The following is a 21,156-nucleotide window of genomic DNA, read 5'->3' on the forward strand; positions in this document are numbered from 1 at the left end:
TTTCAGAAGACTAACAGTTCATTTGTATTCTGAGCACAGCATTCAGCACATTGTACTTGCTTGCTACTTTCTTATTAGAGATACCTCATGTACCATAGAGAAAAAAATATAAGCATGCATTAAAAGTCCTAGTTACTGAATATTGCTTTTTCCTATACAAGTAGATTCATTAGCAGGAACAAAGGATATTTTTTTTTTTTAAGAAAAAAAGATACAAGACAAAGCAGGGTTTTTGTTATTTAATATGCCTTTGGGACCAGGAGTCAAAAGTTCTCTTCCTTAGCTGGTAGCACAATGCTGAGCATTTAAGCCTGGACAGACTGTTTTAGATAACTCTTCTTTCTAGTACATTGATAGCAAAAGGACAATGGAAGAAGTTAGACATAAAAGTTACGTCTATTTTGGTTATGAAAGATCTAAGGAGTTCAAAATGAGGCAATAGAAAAGAGAAATACACACTTGGAATGGATTATCTAGCATTTTGAGGCATACATTTGCTGTGACTTTTATGATGTACTTGACATTTTCCTTCTGCCCAGCAACAGTTTGTTACAGCCTTAACCAGAAGAAAGACTGTCAGTAAGAAGTTATCAGATACTGGAAGATGTCATCTGCAGATACTGCTTACATTTCTTCCCTTTATCCATGTTCTCCTCTGTTCACCCTGGGGAATAATAGAAAATCAATTAAAATTGATTGAATTAATGAGTTTGGGGAAAAGTGCTGAAATATGCATTATCTGTAAACCCACAAATGAAAAGTGTGCTGGCTACAGTTTAAAAAAGGGACTCTGAAGACAGAAATGCTCAGATGAAATATCTTCCTTGATTGCCATAGAATTAATTCTTGCATCTCATTTGTGGCACCTTCCATTATGAGATTTTCTTACAAATGTTAATGACTGAAGCAGAGAAGTTTAAATGGTCACTTCAAAGTGACTTTTCATCTGAGGCACCCAAAGCCCATAACCCCTGCTCCCATGCAGGGAGCTCTTGGCAAGGGTAGGATTATGAACTAGGCTTCTTGTCTCCCAGAGTTACAATTCCTGATTTCCAGTTAATGCCATTTTGTTTTTAAAGCTTGGACTGATTCACCAGGCATCTGTGTTGAAAACCTTTTAAGTCCAGTTCCCAGCAGCAGCCCAGCCCAACCCAAGAACGCAGCCTTCATCCTTTGGAACGGTGTCCCAGGAGTTTACTGAATAAAGCTCTGAGAAACCTGGTCTGATCCAGAGCTGTCCCTGCTTTGGATGGGAGGTAGGACCACAGACCTGCTAGGTTACCCTGCCACCTGAATCGTCCATGGTTCTCTGAGAGCTTTGCTCAGCTCCAGAGATGGCAGTGGAGGCTCTCTGCCTGCCAGTGGTGAGTGCAGAGCTGGCCTGGTGCCATGGGCACAAGGTGTCAGTCTCTACCTTCTGGTCTGCACTGCTAGTCTTCCCTCTAACAGCCTGATTTGCAGGCAAAGTCAGAAAAAAAAAAGATATAAGATAATTCCTAAGGCATCTTGTCTCAGGTGGAGTTTTCCTACAGTGGATAGTTACAGACCAGTGCAGGGCAAACTGGGCTGATTTTTCAGCATTGGGCTAAATTGACCTTCTATCCCTATTTACTGGTTTTTAAATGGCTGATATTACTATTAAGTTGTTACTAAATTGCTTTACAATGTATCTTTGTGCTTTTTCAAAAGAAAGGTAGAGATAAGCTCAAAATAAATGCAGGGTAGGAGGATTTTTTTTTCCATCCCACAAATACTTGTGTTTCTGGCTGCTTTTACCCTTCTACATCAGAGTTGTTTGAAGATGAGAAAATGAGATCCACCAGCCTCAGCCTTGAGCCTGGGGCTTGCCATCTCTGGTGGTGCCATCTCAGATCCTGCCAGGAAGGGAACCCTGCAGGAAACCCAAGGCCAAAGGCACCTGGCTAGTTGCACATGGTCTGTGGGTTTATGACACCTGTATATGACACCAGTGCAGGAGCTCCAGACCACAGACCATCCACTGAACACCCCTTAGAAATGACACCTAACTGATTGCATGGCAGGAGAGCTGGAGGCTGAGTGGGAGTCTTGGGCAGCAGCCATCTTCCTACCTGGGAAGGAGTTTGAACATGAACTTAAATTGCCTGTCCCCAAGTGATTCTGAACACTCTCCTCCCAGGCATCTGGTGACTTTACAGTAGGGTTGCATCTTCCTTTGCAGGCAAAAATGCCATGATGGATCAGGAAACCTACCCAGCAGCATTTGGCAGGGAATTAAAAAAAAAAAAAAAAGAAAGAAAAAAAGAAAAGAGAGCCTCAGTATCAATTAGATGTAAAAATTTAACCATCTCTTAAAATTCCAGATGCTACAAATCTCTATCTGGTACCACTAATGACAGATGACTGATCAATTAGCTGTGCCCTGGGATCCTGACATTGTTTGCTATTTGTAGTACTTCAAACACCAACTTTAGAGGCTTGCCTTTTTGACTCCCTGAATTACAAGTCCCTTCACGTTTTTCCAGTTAAACTAAATGACTATTATCTCCTCCTCACCCTCCCCCCTCCCCACCCAACTGTTGTTGTTTAATTAACCATAACGTGCTGCTCTTCAGAGGGTGTTTGTTTATAGATAGATAAATGTCAGTAATATACTGTGGTGTAAAGCCCTTTAACTGTGAAAAGCCAGGCTCCTTCAACTACTGTTACTACTATATTTGTAAATGAGAAAAGCTGCCTTAAAATCTACCTTTCTGATGACTTTTCTTAATATTTTAATTATTATTTGAAAAGAAACATGTGGCTCAAATTGAAAGTGAAATGTTAATCCCAAAGTGAAACCATATGTGAGGGGAAAAGAAGATTATGTGGATTTCTTATAATATTTTATCAGGAGATTTAGGGCCCTAGAAATTCAGATCATATCTGCATCTCTCAGCTTTTTATTTTCCTTCTTTTTCTTTCTTCTTAAGCCTCTGAGAAAATATAAGTAAAACAAGTTCATGACCAGTAAAACACAACGAACACAGATGTAGAGTCATCACCGATTTTTGATGCCTGTGTTCAATTCCTCCAAGGTATGTGTAATATCTTGAATAACAAAGAATTTACTTTGCCAAAAATACTGTTGGAGCACTTCTAAAAGCAGGTCCTTAAATGTTTTGTAATAATTATTGAAAAATCACTTTATTTTAATATAGTTTCTTACAAGAGAAATAGGAGGCTCAGGAGAAGAGGTGGCTCAGGGGTGACCTCATTGCTATCTACAACTACCTGAAGGGAGGTTGTAGGCAGGTGGGGGTTGGTCTCTTCTCCCAGGCAACCAGCATCAGAACAAGGGGACACAGTCTCAAGTTGTGCCAGGGGAGGTATAGGCTGAATATTAGGAGAAAATTCTTCAGAAAGAGAGTGATTTGCCATTGGAATGTGCTGCCCAGGGAGGTGGTAGGGTCACTGTCGTTGGAGATGTTCAAGAAAAGACTGGATGGGGCACTTAGTGCCATGGTCTAGTTGATTGGATGATAGGTTGGACTGGATGATCTTTCAACCTGGTTGATTCTATGATTCTAAGAAGATCCTGAATTCACTTTGTATGTGTGCAATGCAACAAGTAGTTATAGGTATTCGGGGTACAGAATATCCTAATATCTACCCTTTCTTGGCCAATAGGAGTACAATGAAATAGGTTTGCAGTTTCCTCCCCTGCCTTAAATGTACAGACAAATATTGAGGGTACATCTCAGTCTAGTACCTAGAATATAGACAGTTTTGCTTAAAGGGAAAAAGAAAAGGAAAAAAATAAAATTTAAAAAAAAAAAGTGAGAGACAGAGTGGAGAGTTGAAAACCCTGGAAAAGATAGAATGGGATTATAATGGTCTAGGACACTGCACTCTATTTTACTCTAAATAAATCAATAGACTTTCCTTTCCAGACTGCCCAAAGTCCTGCTAGCAGTCTTGTCTTAATACATACAGGCACACATTCCTGCACACCATGCCTGCCTCCTGTGGGCCCCGAAGTCTGCTTGTAGCCAGGCTGAAAGCTGGGCTGGAAGCACTGAAGAGCCCTTCCAGACACAGTGCATTTGTCAGTGTAAATCCAAAGCTGCATCAGCTTACGCATGATAACAGCTGATAACTGTCCCAGTGTGAGCACTGGTGAAGGACAGTTGGCTCCAAGAGGGCATGGCCCTACAGAGGTCTCTTCTGAGCCTGGCAGTAGGGCTTTCCTCCATGATGGGTGTGCAATTGAGAGCATGGCTAGGACAAGGCTGTATTGGCAGGACTGGTAGGAAAAGTCATGGGTGAAGCATGTCCTAGCACAGAGCTTTGCAATACTACTTTTTTTGTTAACTTCTTAAAACCCCACATTTTCAAGCATGGATTTCACAGAATCACAGAATTAACCAGGTTGGAAAAGACCTCAGAGATCATCAAGCCCAACCTAACTCCCAACACCATCTAATCAACTAAACCATGGCACTAAGTTCCTCATCCAGTCTTACTTTAAGCACTTCCAGGGACGGTGACTCTACCACCTCCCTGGGCAGCCCATTCCAATGACCAATCACTCTGTGAAGAATTTCTTCGCAACATCCAGCCTAGACCTCTCCTGCTGCAGCTTGAGACTGTATTCTCTTGTTCTGTCACTGGTTGCCTGGGAGAAGAGACCAACCCCTGCCTGGCTACAACCTCCCTTCAGGCAGTTGTAGACAGCAGTAAGATCTCCCCTGAGCCTCTTCTCCAGGCTAAACAACCCCAACTCCCTCAACAGCTCCTCACAGGACTTGTGCTCCAGACCCCTCACCAGCTTTGTTGCCCTTCTCTGGACATGTTCCAGCAACTCAACGTCTTTCTTGAACTGAGGGGCCCAGAACTGGACACAGTACTCAAGGTGTGGTCTAACCAGTGCAGAATGACTTCCCTGCTCCTGCTGGCCACACTATTCCTGATTTGCTCCTCTTTAGGAGTAAAGGCAGTTGCTATATGTCTGCTTGTAAGCTGGCAGTCTGTTTCACTGTCGTTTTTTTCCTATCTGACCTGGCAGAGCTGAAGAGCTGAGGAAGACAGGCACCAAAATCAATTTGTCTGAACATGACATCTCTAATTGTGCTGTAATGCTTATGCAGACTCCTTCCCTGTCATGAAAGTACACTGAGGGCATTTCTGCCTTGTTGAATGGCCCCAGTGCAGCAAATCATGGCTGACACAGTGCTGTAGGGTGCTATGGGGACCTTCCTATGCTGTACTGAATTCCAGAGTCTCTAACAGTTTCTGTGTTCCTAAATAACTGCTATATTTTGTATTTTACTTAAATATAGCATGGTCCTACTAGCCATAGACTAAATCTGGGAGATTTATTGCCTGAACTGTCTTACTTGGTACCCTATGCTGATATTGGATATCTATGCCTTCTTTGGGTAGAAGGCTGCCAGCCCCCTGAAGCTATAGACACTCCTTGCAGGGGATAAATTCCTTTTCTTAAAAACATGACATATAAATGGGAAAAACACAGGTCTCACAGGAAGAAGAACTCATGACTTGCCCAATGCCACTCAGAGAGCCTGTGGTTGAGCTCACTATGAAGGCCAAACCCTTGATGTACTTTTCACAATATCCTTTTTTAATTATTTATTTATTTTAATTTGTGTGTTCTGTTTACATGGTGGCAATCTGTGTGTTTTGAAGCAGGAGAGGTCAAGTGTATTTGTGATTTATCTCATCACTGTACAGAGCTTGTAAATACGAGCTATTGCCTGTATACACTTTTATTTATGCTGGTTGTGAAAAGTTTAGAGCGTTGCACTTTACAGTTCCAGTAACTGCTGAGAAAGATCATGAACTTCAATCTGTGTGAAAGGTACAAGGGCAGGGCATGTAAAATACTGACATACAATACACAAGGCTTTCCATTGGGAAATAAACTGGGTTCTCTGCCAGTTATTTCTGTTGAAGTAAACTTTCTCAAGCCAGGAAGAGTTAGATTTGCTGCACCATCATTTGTCATATAATCTTTAAGACTGGAAAAGAACTTTAAGATCATTGAGTGCAATTTTAACCCAGCTACCCTGACCACTAAACTATATCTTGAAGTTCCACACGTACACTCTTCTTGAACACCTCCAGGGATGGTGTCCACCACTTCCCTGGGCATCTCTCCAGGGATGGCAACTCCACCACCTCCCTAGGCAATATGTTCCAGTGCCTAATAGCAGTCTAAACCTCACCTGGCATCATGGAAACCCACTTCTTCTTATCCTATCTCTAGTTACTTGGGAGAAGAGACCAACACCAGCATCACTACAACCTCCTTTCAGGTAGCTGAGAGAGCAGTAAGATCTCCCATTAGCTTTCCCTTCTCCAGACTAAACAACCCCAGCTCTCTCAGCCATCTTTCATATGATGTGCCCTCCAAACCCCTCACCAGCCTCATTGCTCTTCTCTGAACACCCTCTAGGACCTCAATGTCTTTCCTATACTGTGGCACTCAGAACTGAACACAGTACTCAAGCTATGTCTCACCAGGGCTGAATACAGGGGCATAATCATTTCCCTATTCCTGCTGGACACAACGTCTTTAATACAGCCCAAGACGCCTTTGGCCTTGTTGGCCACCTGGGCAGACTGCTGGCTCATGTTTGGTTGGCTGTCCACTTGCAGCCCCAGGTTCTTTTCCACGAGGCTGCTTTCCAGCCAATCTTCCCTAAGCCTGTAGTGTTGCTTGGGGTTGGGGTTGCTGTGACGAAAGGTCCTGGCACTTTCTCTTGTTAAACCTCATTCCGTTGACCTCAGCCCATCAATTTAACTTGTACAGACCTCTCTGAACTGCCTCCCCACCCCTGAGCAGATCAATGCTCCTGTTCCTTTTGGTGTCATCTCCGAACTTGCTGATGGTGCACTCGATCCATTCACCCAAATCATTAATAAAGATGTTAGGCAGAACTGGCCCCAGTACCAAGCCCTGGGGAACACTGCTTGTGACTGGCCGCCAGCTGGGTTTAATTCTGTTTATCACAACCCTTTGGGCCTGGCTGTCCAGCCAGTTTTTAATCCAGGAAAGAGTCCACCTGGCTATGGCATGGGTCACAAGTTTGTTACGGAGAATGCTGTGGGAGATGGTGTCAAAGGTTTACTAAAGTCCAAGTAGACAATGTCCACAGCCTTTCCCTTATCCACTAGGTGGGTCACTTGGTCCTAGAAGATGAAGTTAGTCAAGCAGGAGTAGCCTTTCATGAACCCGTGCTGGCTGATCCTGACCCCACTGTTATCCTTCATTTCCCATGCACCCAAGATGAAGTGCCCCATAATCTTCCCCATCACTGAGGTCAGGCTGACAGGCCTGTAGTTGCCCAGATCCTCCTTTTGGCCCTTTTTGTAGATAGATGGGTGTCACATTTTTGTTATTGCATGAAAAAGCTCTCTTGAGAGGCATGAATTATTAGCTCTAGTTATTAAGGTTTCTATCCCATGAATATCATGGCCAGCATGCATGTGTGCATGATGCATCTTCATTCAGGAATTCCTTCTCCAGAGTCAGGCTGGGTGTTTTCATAAGCAAGTACCAAACCCCACCAAACGACATGGGGCACAGTCCAGCTGTGTAGCAGTGTGCCAATGCTGGTCCTTCCCAGGTGTGCTGGATTTGTGAAGTGGCCATCATCCTGGATGTGCACATGCCTTTCAGAAGTGGGAAATCCTGAGGTGCATCTCTGAGGGGAAACCTATGCCCCTGGGAAGTACATGTCCTGGGTGTACCCCTGCAGCCATCCTGGATTGAGAGTGGAGGATGGGAGGTGTGTAAGCAACTGAGCAGTGCCAATACCACCAGAGCCATCCTACTGCTAGTGCTGCCCCAGGGTTCAGGAGCTGCAGATGTTGCTGGAAGCTTTGTTGTCAGCATGACCTCTGGGTGCTTTTCTTGACGACAGAGTAGTAGGACAATGCATTTTAATTTCCCCAAGTAACATATAGTGGTATGACATTTAATGTGGCAGCTCTGTATATGACTTTTACAAGCTCTCTTGTCTCCACTGTGGTTTTTGGTGTGTTTTTCTCCCTCTAAGACACAGCTTCTTAACATTTGTGGTCACATACCAAAACTTAGCAAGCATGTTAAAACTAATTTTCCCCTATTTTCCCCCTGAGTCCTAATCCTGACCTCCCTACCAGTTTTATTGTTTCTAGAAAGGTTTTTCTTTTGTTAGCTAAGAGCAGAGCAAGGGCTAATGAATCTTTAGATGGTATCATATACCATATGTGCAATTTTCTCACAAAAAGAACTTGCATTTTATGAGATGAAGTACTACTCTTATCCATGCTATTGTTCAGAGACATAAAGCCCCAAGGAAGATGACAAATAAGAGGGATGCTGAAAACATGTAGGAAAAAGAGTTCAGGGAAAGTAGTCAACTTTCTGTAGTCCTGACATTCCCCCAAAATACCAAGTCAACTGTAAAGATTATCAGCGGGAATCTGCTTGTAGATATGGTTGATTAGAGCTTGCCTAGGCATGGATCCATGTAGTGTGAACCTGGGCTTCGTCACTCACACTCACACAGCACAAAAGCACTGCTCTAGGTGTCAGAGTTGAGGGGTGAGCTGCACTGAAAGGGAGCTTTTCTGGGGAAAAGTGAGCTTTGCAATTCAAGCTAAAGCAGCAGGCAGTAGCCTTCTCCAATGTGTCTGGGCTGTTCTTTATGTAGCCTTTGGTGGGCAGAGTTTGTACTCAAACTAGAGCCAGGAGCATTACATTTTTCCACTGAAAAAAATTCCTTCTCATTGGATGGCAAAATCCTTCTTTTCTTTATTTTTTTCTTTTTTTTTTTCCCTTTATTTTTTTAAATCAGGCTTTGAGGTTGGGCAGAGGCATTTCATATCACCTCTGCCATGTAAAATTTTACGTTGTCTTTGCCTTTTCATATGTATTAAGCAAAATATTTTGTGCCCCTTTGCAGAATTCAATGCAGCTCCCTTTCTTAACCCACCCTGCTTTAGCTAACTCTGCTTTTTTTTCCAGGGAGGTCTGGGGGGGAAGCTCCCACAAAAAGCCTCAATGGCTAATTTACAGCAGCAGCAACCCCCCTACTTGGGTGAAACTCGTGTATGAGTAATTCATTGCCTCCTGTGGTGGGTTGAAAATTCCTCCCCAACATTAAATTGCCAGACCAGCTCAGTTGGAAGCAAATGAAAGTGGTATTTACAAGTAAAACTACAACCTACAATGGAATGCAATGAATATGTACAAAATATACAGTATTTACAATATTTACAGATATTTACAATTAATGAATAGCACTGGGAGCCCCCCCTGGCCAAAGACCAGGGGAGCTGCAACAGTTTCTCCCTTCCCTACCTCCTCCCCTACGTACACAAGGGACAAGAGACAGAAGCAGAGAAGTTGATACCAGTCAAAACGATGCAGTCAAGGTCAAACAGAAGCAAGTCAGTGTCTCCCAGCCCGAGGAAGTGAGAAGAGAGAAAGAGATTGTTCTGGGATCCAAATCTTATGGCAGATCTCTCTCCAATAGGATTGTTTAGAATAATCATTATTTTCCTTTTCACACCCAATAGTGATTTATTTACATTTTACTACTTTCTGTTCAAGATCTGTGAAACAATTTAAAGGCATAGCCTAAAACTACCACACCTCCGTTGTATTTACGGTTCTAGTTGAGCCTCCCCCTGTGCTGAGTGCCTCTTTCTGTTATTTTTCCTGTTTCCTTCAAATTGTTAAAATTGTTAAATATTGCCTAAATACTGTACATTCCCATTGTAAATATATATTCCAGCCATATACTGAACCTATTTAATATGTGTTGGCAATTTTTCATATTAATAAAATATATTCATATTTTTAATATTCATATTTGCCTTATTAATTTTCATAAATTTGTAACAGTTGCAATGTGTTTTTGCAATCAAAACTAAGGCTGAAATGCCTTCTTTGGGAATAGGGAAATAGTTGCCTCCATATATTGCTTTTCATAAACAGATTGAGGTTGATGTTACTTTCCTTGGTTTGTAGAACTAGATTTCTGACCCAGGCACCCTATTTCTTCTCTTTCATCTGTTATTGACCTAAGCAATAATAGTCACAATTTCATTCTTGTTTTTATATCCTAAGGAAAAGCCTTAGGAAATCAATTCTCCCCAAGAAGGAGACTTCCCTGGGACATGATTGGAGAAATTAGAGATCAACATCTGCCAGGAATACCTGGATATCTACAATTCTGCTTTGGTAAAGGGGAACTAAATGACCTCTCAAGACTCCTTCTAGTTCAGTTTTCTGGCCTCCCTATGTAGCACTGCCATATGTCTAGAAAGAGCAGAAAAAATCCTATATCTATATCTATATATCTATATATCTATATATCTATATATCTATATATCTATATATCTATATATCTATATCTATATCTATATCTATATCTATATCTATATCTATATCTATATCTATATCTATCTATATTTCTCTATATGTATATCTCTCTATATGTATATATCTCTATATCTCTATATCTCTATATCTATATCTCCTATTATTGTGCTCTTTTTTCAATAACACTGGAAAGGTCAGATTTGAGGGTACAATCCACATGCAACCTTTAACTACAATGTTGCTGTTGATATATTAATCTATATATTTTTAAAGGTCACAACAAAGCAAAATGCAGCTGAATCACAGAATTGTCAGGGTTGAAAGTGACCTCAAGTATCATCTAGTTCCAACCTCTCTGGCATGGGCAGAGCCACATCCAGCCTGGCTTTAAAAACCTCCAGGGATGGGGCTTCCTTCACCTCCCTGGGCAACCTGTTCCAGTGTCTCACCACCCTTATGGTGAAGAACTTCTTCCTAATATGTAATCTAAATCTGCCCTCCTCTAGCTTTGATCCAGACCAAAAGCATGTGTATGGCAGTTGCATAGGGAAACTCAGGTGTTTTACCAAGAGCAGAAATTTGAGCTCCTGCACAGCAGAGAGAAAAAGAGTCTTACTGTGCAGAAATGCTTCATAGGTAGGAAATGTGTATTTTAGCTTGGGATCCCCTGGAAGTACATGGAATCACTGAAGTAGGGATAACAGGCTTGGGTCAATAGGCATAAAGTCAAAGAAGCAGAAGAACAAATGCATGTGGATTTTTGTATGCACACAAAGCTGAAGCTTTTCTTCTTTGCATCACTGATATATAGTATTTCTTCAGATGGTATTGCTGGGAGACAGTCTGGCAGGTGCTTCAGAATAGATTGTCCCCATCTGCTTTTTCATCTCAGGGGCTACAGCTAATCTCAGGAATGCTAATGTCTCTTTTTCTGGTTTCAAATCAAAAGTAATATTTCACATTAAATACCATGGTAAGTTGCTACTTAAATGTAGAAGTCCACTTATTTATTGAAAAAAACCCAAACCACTCTGGCTAAGTTGAATAATCATCAGTTGTCCATTCATACTGGGAATGGCATTTCTTGCTGCTGCTTTGACTCTGCATCAGCATCATTGTTTGTTGACATTTTGAAATAGGCCTGGAAGATGGATGATGTTCAAATCTGTACCTGAAAAATCCACCAAAATCTTCCTGCAGAGAGTTGAGGAAAACAGAAAGTGTGCATAGCTATCAGATAAGACGTATGCTGTAAGTTCAACAACTCATTTTGCTGCTTATTGCACTTTATATGCATTTTATATAAATCAAGGGTCACGTTTTAAATCTACTTTAAATCACCAAAGAGCTCTTTTTAGAATGTGCAATTCATTGCACAAATAGTCTGCCAAATAATAGTTAATCAATTGGAAATGGCATGCAAATTCTCATGTAAATTTTGGAGAAATTGTTAACCTCAGCTAAACGTAGATAATATTTTTCAGGGCAAGTCACTTCATACACTTGCCTTGGCTGATTTAGACTGAGCAAACCTCTATAAATCATTTCAGAAATGTGGATTATACAGAAAAGTCAGGTTTGATCTTATTAGCATAACTGTATCCTTCATAGCTCTGCCAATATTTCCTTGCTGTGTAAAATCAGTCTCTTTGCAAATCTATGTCACTGGTTTGGAGAATGCATTGAGTAAAACCTAGAAAATTACATTTGTGTAGTTACTGTGTGTGGCAGTTTTAGGCTGATGCCTAGGAAATTTTCCACAAATCTTGAGTAGAAAAGTGGTAGGATGTAAATAAATTACCATTGGATGCAAAAGAAAAAAATATAAGGTCTAAATAATCCCATTGGTATGATACCTAACATAAAGTTAGTTATGTCAACTAACTCTTTCTCTTTTGGGTTTCTTCACTCTAGCAGATACTAGCTGGTGGCTTTTGCTTAGCTGTTGCTGACCTTGGCTGTGTTCTTTGTTGTAGCTAAGTACTAATGAGTTACACTCTGCTCTTCTTTCTCTTGTCCTGTGTACAGGAGGGAAGGGGGTGAAGAGGAGGAAGCTGTTGGTAATTCTCTGATTTTAGTCCAAGGAGGGTTCTTTTATTGTGTATAAATTGTAAATATAGTGAATATTGTATATTTGGTACATATTAATTGTATTCCATATTTCAAGATTTTAGTGTGCTTATAAATACAGCTTCATTTGCCTTCAACTGAGCTAGTCTGGCAATTTTCTTTTGGGGGCAATTTCAACCCACCACACTATAACCCTGAATTTCCCCTGAATTTCATTTTTTGTATGATGGAGTATGTATGGGATGTAAGAAGATGTGTTGGTTCTCTGGGACTGTCAAACTGTAGCTCTTGAGATCTTAGCAAGATCAACTCTCATTTGCACTGAAATTAATGGGTTTATGAACTGCCCTCTTTTCCTTCTTCCATTTCTTGTTCTGATGTGTCTGATCCTTTCTCCATTTCCCCACCACGTCATCTTGCTTTTCACTCAGAGTTAATTTTCCTCATAGCCCATTCTTCTCACATGCAGGCACTAAACAACCTCAGTTTTCTGCATACACAGGTGATGTCTGACTGTTGCCTTCTATAACTTCTACCCCCTTCAGTCTTGAAGTACAGCACCCAAACCTGGGCATGGCATTCCAACTCTACTCTTACCAAGAGAGAGCACAGTAGTTAAGAGAGGTGTCAGTGTGTTCCTTGCTTGTGCACTCTCATATATCCAACCTGGCATGTTTGCTTTCTTACACAGTGGTACAAACAGTAATTTATGATCCCTTGATCCTCTTCTGAGGGGCTGCTGTACACTCATTCGCTCTCTGTCTCTCATGCAGACAGCTGATTATTCATACTCTATGGTGGTGCTTTACATTTGTCCTCTCATGATTTGCATCCTACCTATGTCAAGTGCTTTCTGTTCTGGCAAAATCACTTTGCCTTATCATCCTGCCTTCCAGGGTGTTTGATGGATAGTCAAAAGTTGGGATATTCTTCAAATATATGTTTTGTTTCCCACCTTTCAAAGTGTTCATGGAAATAGTGCATTGACACTGAAGTACTGAATGTCTACTTTGCCATTTATGCTCAGTGTGATACATTTCCAGTGAACTAGTTACTTGGGCTGGTAAAGGCGATGCAAATGGTATTAGAAATATAAATCATTATTGAGTTTGATCTTCAATAACTAAAAATAGTTTGTCCATAAGCTTTTTGCTTGCTACCCTCTGGTGTAAAACAAGTGGTTTAGTAATGCCTGTCACCTTGCTAGGATAGAACTGCTGAAGAACTTAACAATTTATTTCTTGATGTAAGCTTATCATCTTTCTTACAGGCACTGTTTGTCATTATAGAAAATTTTAGATCTATTATCATCTACCTCACCTTTGAACTTTTTCATAGAACAGCATGTCTCATTCACACATCCTGCATAATGTAGAAACAATTTATATTTCACTTATCAAAGTTAAATGTCCACATGTCAGAAACTACTACATTAAAATCCTATGGATGAATTCTGAGTAAAGATGCTTAAGCATTTGTGGCAGTTTTAGGCTGTACCTTTAAAGTTTGTCCACAGATCTTGAACAGAAAGTGATAGAATGTAAATAAATCACTATTGGGTGTAAAAAGGAAAATAATGATAAATTCTAAACAATCCCATTGGAGAGATAACAAACATAAGGCTGGTAATGTAAGCTATCTTTCTCTCTCTTTCAGTTTCCTTGCTCTGGGAGACACTAACTTGCTTCTGCTTGACCTTGGTTGTGTTCTTTGTTTTAGGTGAGTATCCTAACAAAAAAAACTCTCTGCTCTTTTCTCTTGTCCCTTTATGTCCAGGGGGGTAAGAGGCAGGGGGAGCAGGGAGTGGGAAGTTATCAGCAGCTCACCTGGATTTGGGCCAGAGGGGTTCTCGCACTGTTTATAAATTGTAAATATCTGTAAATATTGTATATTTTGTAAATATTCATTGCGTTTCATTGTAGATTGTAGTTTTGCTTGTAAATACAGCTTCATTTGCTTCCAACTAGGCTGGTCTGGCAATTTAATGTTGGGGGGAATTTTCAACCTACCACAGCATCGATAGAAATTGCTTCTGGGTGTGAGTCTATACTGCAAAATGGAGTCGAATACCAACACAAAGAATGTGGTGACTATATTAGATTAAGAATTTTCTTCAGTTGCTGTGTTAATGCATCCTCTAGTGTCATGGGCATCCTTGTCCTGTGTCCCTGCTAAAGCTTGCCTTAGTGGGTCTATGGCTCCACAGGAAAGCAGAATAGCAAAAGCCCCTCCAGCCTCACTACCTTCTACTCTGTGATGGAGAACCACCCTAAAGTGATGTTATGAATACTTGCTTTCACTGGGGCACTTGCTACAGATTTAAACCACTACAGGCACCTTTTCCCAGCTTTCAGTTTTTAAAACAAATTGTTTGTATGAAGTAGGTATATTGGTAACTACCTGCAGAGATAAAGCTGAAGGCAAAATAAATAATTAATATATTCCTCCTGTTGAATGTGTCTTTCTTAGCATTAGGTCTCATTAAAATCAATAAAAGGGACACAGGGGAAAAGAACATATGTTTACTGAATTTAGCCCTTAGATAACTGTCAAGTAGGTCATGCTAGTTAGGAATTGATTTAAAACAATTGCATTTTGATAATATCAGTTTTCACTAGGTGCTGCTCTCAGAGGTTGCCTTCCAGTTCGCTTTTCTTTATAGACAAGCAAGTCTCAGCCCTTAAAATACCGGTGTGCTAGGTCTGCTGTGTACAGCCAAGCTCTGTGCAGGCTCATGGAGATGTGGGCACTTTGCACCTTAAGAACAGAAAATGGAAAATGGAAAATACAATTTAGCCATTGATAGCTGGACAAGTTTTCTGTCTTCAAATAAACAGTCAGATAAACCTTTATATCTGATTTTTTATCATTGGACTATCCCAAGGGCCTTATAAATGGATTTCAGTTACTGAGCTCGAGATATGCACTAAAATGAGTATATAACTTCAACACCTAGTGGATAGCAAACATCACCTTGCAGGGTTCAGTGCTCTGACTAGGGTAACATTGTATGAAGAAAGGTAGGTAATAATTTGGGAAATGTAGAGACAGTTACAGCATGCTAGAAAAGCTTTAGCCAAGCTTCAGAGTATTCTCTTGAGATACTCAGACTGATTTAATCATCACAGACAGTTTATTTAATCTATCATATACCTGAGTTTTAAGATAAGTAATTTGCTATTTATTTTGAAAGGGAAGCTGGGGAAGCAAGTGTCTCTGTAAAGAAAGCTGTCATTTACGGGGACTTAATGAGGGGACATCCTTTTGACAAGGGAAATATCTGTCAAATGCATGTGAAACTTGATCTTTGTTCCTTCTCTTTCCTATAAAAAAGAATTAGAACTTTTTAACTTTAGTGTTCTCGTGGAGATACAGATTGTTGGGTGTGCACATAGTGCCTGCACAACACTGCTGAGTGTGAAATCCTCTAGAAGTATTTGTAGAATGTAGATATTCTCCACACACCTCTGCCCTGGTCAGTGGGGGACTGATACTCAGCCTCTGCTTTCTGAGCAGGCCATTAATCTGCCATGCAATCTGATTGAATGAAACCGGGTAAATCCCTGTTGGATAACAAAATGCTAGATTAGCAGTTAGGAAACCTTGTGATTAGAGAGATTAACTGCTAAAGACATCAATCTTTCAGATGTAAATCCTCCATTTTCATTTAGAGCTGGTAGTCCGTGAAAAACTACTGCTCTAGCAATTAGGGAACTGTAAACGTGCTGACCTGCAGAAGGGTGATTGGAGCTTAAGATAACTTTGGTAGCAGGGTTTCTTGCTGTTTTCTTGTTAGGTAACCTGTTTTTTCTTTCTCTGGACATTTAAGGCTTTGCCTTCTCTTTTCTTCGAAGAAAAGGGAATTTCGTGCTGGCTACAACAAGGAGCAAAAGTCTCTGTCTTTAGCTTTATAATTTCTTAGGCATCATAGAATCATTAAGATTGGAAAAGACTTTTAAGATCATTGAGTCCAATTGCAACCCAGCTACCCTGACCACTAAGTCATATCCTGAATTGCCACACCTACCACACCTACACATTTCTTGATCTCCTTCAGAAATGGCAACTCCACCATCCCCCTTTGTGTCCTGTTCCAAAGCATCACCACTCTTTCAGTAAATAAATTTTTCCTAATATCCAATCTAAACCCTGCTAGCACAACTTAAGCCCGCTTTCTCTCATCCCATTGATAGTTACTCGGGAGAAGAGACCAACATCAGCCTCACTACAACCTCCTTTCAGGTAGTTGTAGAGAGCAATAACCTCTCCTTAGCTTTCTCTTCTCCAGACTAAACAACCCCAGTTCCCTCAGCCACTCCTCGTATGACATGCTCTCCAAACCATTCACCAACCTCATTGCTCTTCCCTGGACATGCTCCAGGATCTCAATGTCTTTTCTATACTGTGGCACCCAGAACTGAACACAGTACTCAAACTGTGGCCTCACCAGGGCTGAGTACAGGGGCATAATCATTTCCCTACTCCTGCTGGACACAATGTTTTTGATACAGGCCAGGATGCTGCTGACCCTGTTGGCCACCTGGGCAGACTGCTGGCTTGTGTTCAGTTGGCCGTCCACCAGCACCCCCAGGTTCTTTTCCTGGGTTTCTTTTGCTTGGGGTTGTTGTGACCCAGCGCTTTCTCTTGTTAGACCTCATCCCACTGGCCTCAGCCCATAGAGCTAGCCTGTCCAGATCTCTGCAGCGTCTCCCTTCCCTCAATCAGATCAACACTGCTGCTCAATTTAGTGTCATCTGCAAACTATGAGACAAGAGCTTGTAAGGAAGGATGTGGTTGTAAAAGTCACAGGTTCCCCATAATTTTCTGAGCTGCCTGCTGGAAATCTACCTGCTGGAAACTGGATGTTAAAGGTTACAGTGCTCTCCTCTAGTGGAACTTACTAAAGCTACAATTTAAAAAATGATTGCTGAAATATGATGCAGGCTTTAATAGGCACTATTAAACTAGCTGGATTTCTTGTCAGTATAGACATGGTAAATGATTCTTGAATTGAGATGGCAAGCAGACACTTTAGAAAACATACTATAAACATTTTTACAAACATTTCTGCATCTCTTTCCATGGCCGAGCTGTGAGGTCATCACCCACTGCTCTAAGCACCTAGGCATAAAATCTGAGAACATGGCAACTACTAAATGAAAGGGAAATGATATTTTGTAGAACCCTGAACACAAGGGTTTTGGGGATGACTGTGTTTGTACCAAGTTCACTTTTTCTACAGAATAACAATGAATAAAAAAATGAAAACTGGGACTGCAGAGCAGGAAAAAAAAATTGTTCATAGAGGATGTACTAGGGATACATTTAACAGGCAGCATTAAATGTGATTTCTAAAGTCTCTTTTTTTCCAGAGAAATGATAAGTGAGTCATTAGAATAAAGTTAAATCACACTCAGAGGTTTAATTTCGGATTAAACCCCCCCCCCAACCTTGCTTCAAGCAACTGCTTTTGAACATTCTTCAGGGACTACCTAACTGTATCTTTGGACTTCTAAATTCTTTAAATAACACAGGCCATACTTGATTTAACAATCAGGCCTTCTGTGGCTCAGTTCCTCTGAAACCAAGACACTGATAGCAAGAGTTAAGCACTCACGTGACTAAAGGACTCTGGACGTCACTCGATGCATCTTCTCTGCTCAGTATTTTCATCAGTGTGGTGCTGTGCGCATGAGTGAAACCCAGCAGGGTGAAGTTTCAGCTTCTTCCACGGACAATTGATTAAAAATTGTCGACTGTTGGTGCTTGAGAACAAAGGAGCTCATGATCAGCTTGCCAGTGCCAAGCTTTACAAATCTTTATCATCTCCACTGCCATGCTGCAAGGAACAGGAACAAGTCTCCCTGTAATGGCACTTCTCCCTGTAGTTGCACTAGTTTGCTATGCCCCTTCACATGATTGAAACATCATCCACATATCTCTCATCCGGTCCTGCCTCATTGTTTTTTGAGATCAGAATATTTCTTTAGTGTTGTTTCCAGGAAGGGATGATAGGCAGCTTTCGGGTAGAAATCCATATTTGTCCTTGGGGTATCCTTAGAAATCACTTGAAAACTAACTTGGAGTTTCAGTTGTTTTTTCTCAGTTTTCATAAATCATGGAATACTTTTTGTTGCAGGAATGTGCTTTTCAGCAAGAAAACTAAGCACCAAAACCACACACACAAAACACCCCCAACAACCCAGACCTAGAGGCTTTACTTGTTATTGCTTTGTAAAAGACCTGGTGCTGGTAGAGAAAAAGAAAAAAAAAGAAAAAGAAAAAAAATCTAGGCTTCTTACAATGTCCCCTTTACTATAGATTTTATAATTGGCAGAGTCTGATATCAGCTGGGGGCAGACCCAAAGGAGATAAAGTGGGTCAGCTGATGGGTAATTGGGTTATTTGAACCAATTACTACTCTGAATGATGTAATCTTGTAAGTGTTCTTTACCCTACCCCTCTACAAAGCTCTGTAGCAACTTGGCTTTTAGCACTTTACCCATCCCTGTAATTCTTGCAATTTTCAAGGTGAAGAGTCTTCCCTGCTAGAAGTGTTCTAGGATCTATTAATAACAAAATTCCCATTTCTGTAACAGATGCTCAAGTGCACTTGTGGGTGGAGGTGCTACAGATGCAGGATTACCACAGCAGCTTCCCCCCACCTGGCTGCCCAGGTGCTGTGTGCCTGCAGTTTCTGACACTGCATTGCTCTGAAATACAGGAAACTGCCCCAATAAGACTTTCCTGTGTCCCTCTCTGCTGAGTTTTGCCTCCATCCATCAGTCCAGGTTGTGCCCTGAGGATTCACAAGCCTGCATGAAAAGAGAACAGCTGCTCTGATCTGGCAGGGAGGCAAAGCAAGGACTGAGACATCCCTGGTGATTCCCAGCAGTGCCTCCCCCATGCCCATGGGCTCAGACCTCTCCCGAGGGTGACATCTACTTCTTGATGGTCTGCTCAACAGGACAACCCAAGGGAGTACATGCACCTCTAGGAACACAAAAACCCTGTATGATCTGCCTTTTTGTAGTGGTGGTGGTAGACAGAGTTTACACTGAAGCAGAACAGTTGTAGGCAGGGGAAGTACTTTTGGGCAAGGCCAGTCCTGTCCTTGCTCCTAGGAAGGAAGGAGTTGGGAGATTGCCTAGAGAAGGAAAAATAGATCATGGACATACAGCTTTCCCAAAATCCCAACAGCTCAGCCATCCAGGGTAGAAATGGGGAGCTTGGCAGCTGGCCACACATGACAGATGGTGAACATGCTTCTCTCTCAGGGGGCTCAGAAAGGGGGAACCAGAAAGGACAGCAGCAGCCATTTCACAGAATCACAGAACATTAGGGATTGGAGGGGACCTCGAAGATCATCTAGTCCAACCTCCCTGCCAGAGCAGGATCACCTATACCAGATCACACAGGAATGCATCCAGGTGGCTTTTGAATATCTCTAGAGAAGGAGACTCCACAAGCCCCCTGGGCAGGTTGTGGAGTCTCCTTCTGTGGTGAGTTTTAAGACCAGTCTGAATGTGTTCCTGTGTGACCTGTACTAGATTATATGGTCCTGCTCTGGCAGGGGGGTTGGAGTCAAAGATCTCCAGAGGTTCCTTCCAACCCCTTACATCCTGTAATCCTGTAACAACCCTCTTGTCCTTGACATGCGCAAGGACTGTGCCAAGGATAAATTGTTACATTACCTTTCCAAGGATGGATGTGAAGCTGACTGGTCTATGGTTACCTGGGTCCTCCTTTTACCCTTTTTGAAGATTGGAGTGATGTTTGCCTTCATCCAGTCCCCAGGCACCTCTCCTGTCCACCATGACTTACCAAAGACAGTGCAGAGTGGTCTGGCAATGACCTCCGCCAGCTTCCTCAGCACCTGGGGATGCATCCCATCAGGACCCATGGACTATGCATTTACTTTCCAGAGGCAATTTGTATGAAGCTGGTTTGTTGATTGCATTTCCCCAAAATGGGTAAGGTTTCCAGCTGCCATCCCCTTGCAGGATGCCACGCTAAGCTATGATAAGGGAGGGGGATCTCCAAACTTCCTGAGTCCAGCTCCTGGGAAATGTATCCAAGCTCCCGTCTGCTTTTGCGAGCTTTGGCTAAAGATATGTACCACATGCAAGGCAGGTCTGTCATAAGCAAAAAACCCAAGCACCTTCCAAACAGTACCTTATCTGAAATCACTGGGGAGCTGGGAAGTGGTATGTTGCATGTCTTTATGCATTTCAGGGCAGATGAAGGCAGTATTACCTGGTTCAGGTGTTTCTGTAATTGTGATTCACTAGGATAAGCACAGTGCTGGGTGGTTAATGTCTATGTGCTCCTGCTGAGCTGGTGTTGGTGCTCCCATCTGTGATAGGAAATATAAATACTGGCTGGTTCCAGATTTTTTCTTCCTTTTGTAGTCTCTTTGCAGTTTATTATTTGCCTCTGTATCACTGAAGGTGCGATTGCCAGCAGCCTTTAAATGACCCAGGGGCAAGATCAGCACAGCGTTTTATCCATCCTCTCCAAGCAGGATTGTCCACATGCTGCCACAGGAACCCACACAGCTGAGCCTCTTTTAACCAGGAATCATTTCTCCTCCACTGAGAGGCAGAGGGAGGACTAAGGGTGTTTAAATCCTTACTGAAGATATCTGTGGGTTTTGTATTATTCAGAGTCAGGCTGGAAATCAGGCCTCCCCTCACACATTGGCTTGTGGAAAGCTGCTCTGTGTCACT

The sequence above is a fragment of the Indicator indicator genome, chromosome 1, assembly GCF_027791375.1.
Source record: "Indicator indicator isolate 239-I01 chromosome 1, UM_Iind_1.1, whole genome shotgun sequence".
NCBI lineage: Eukaryota > Metazoa > Chordata > Aves > Piciformes > Indicatoridae > Indicator > Indicator indicator.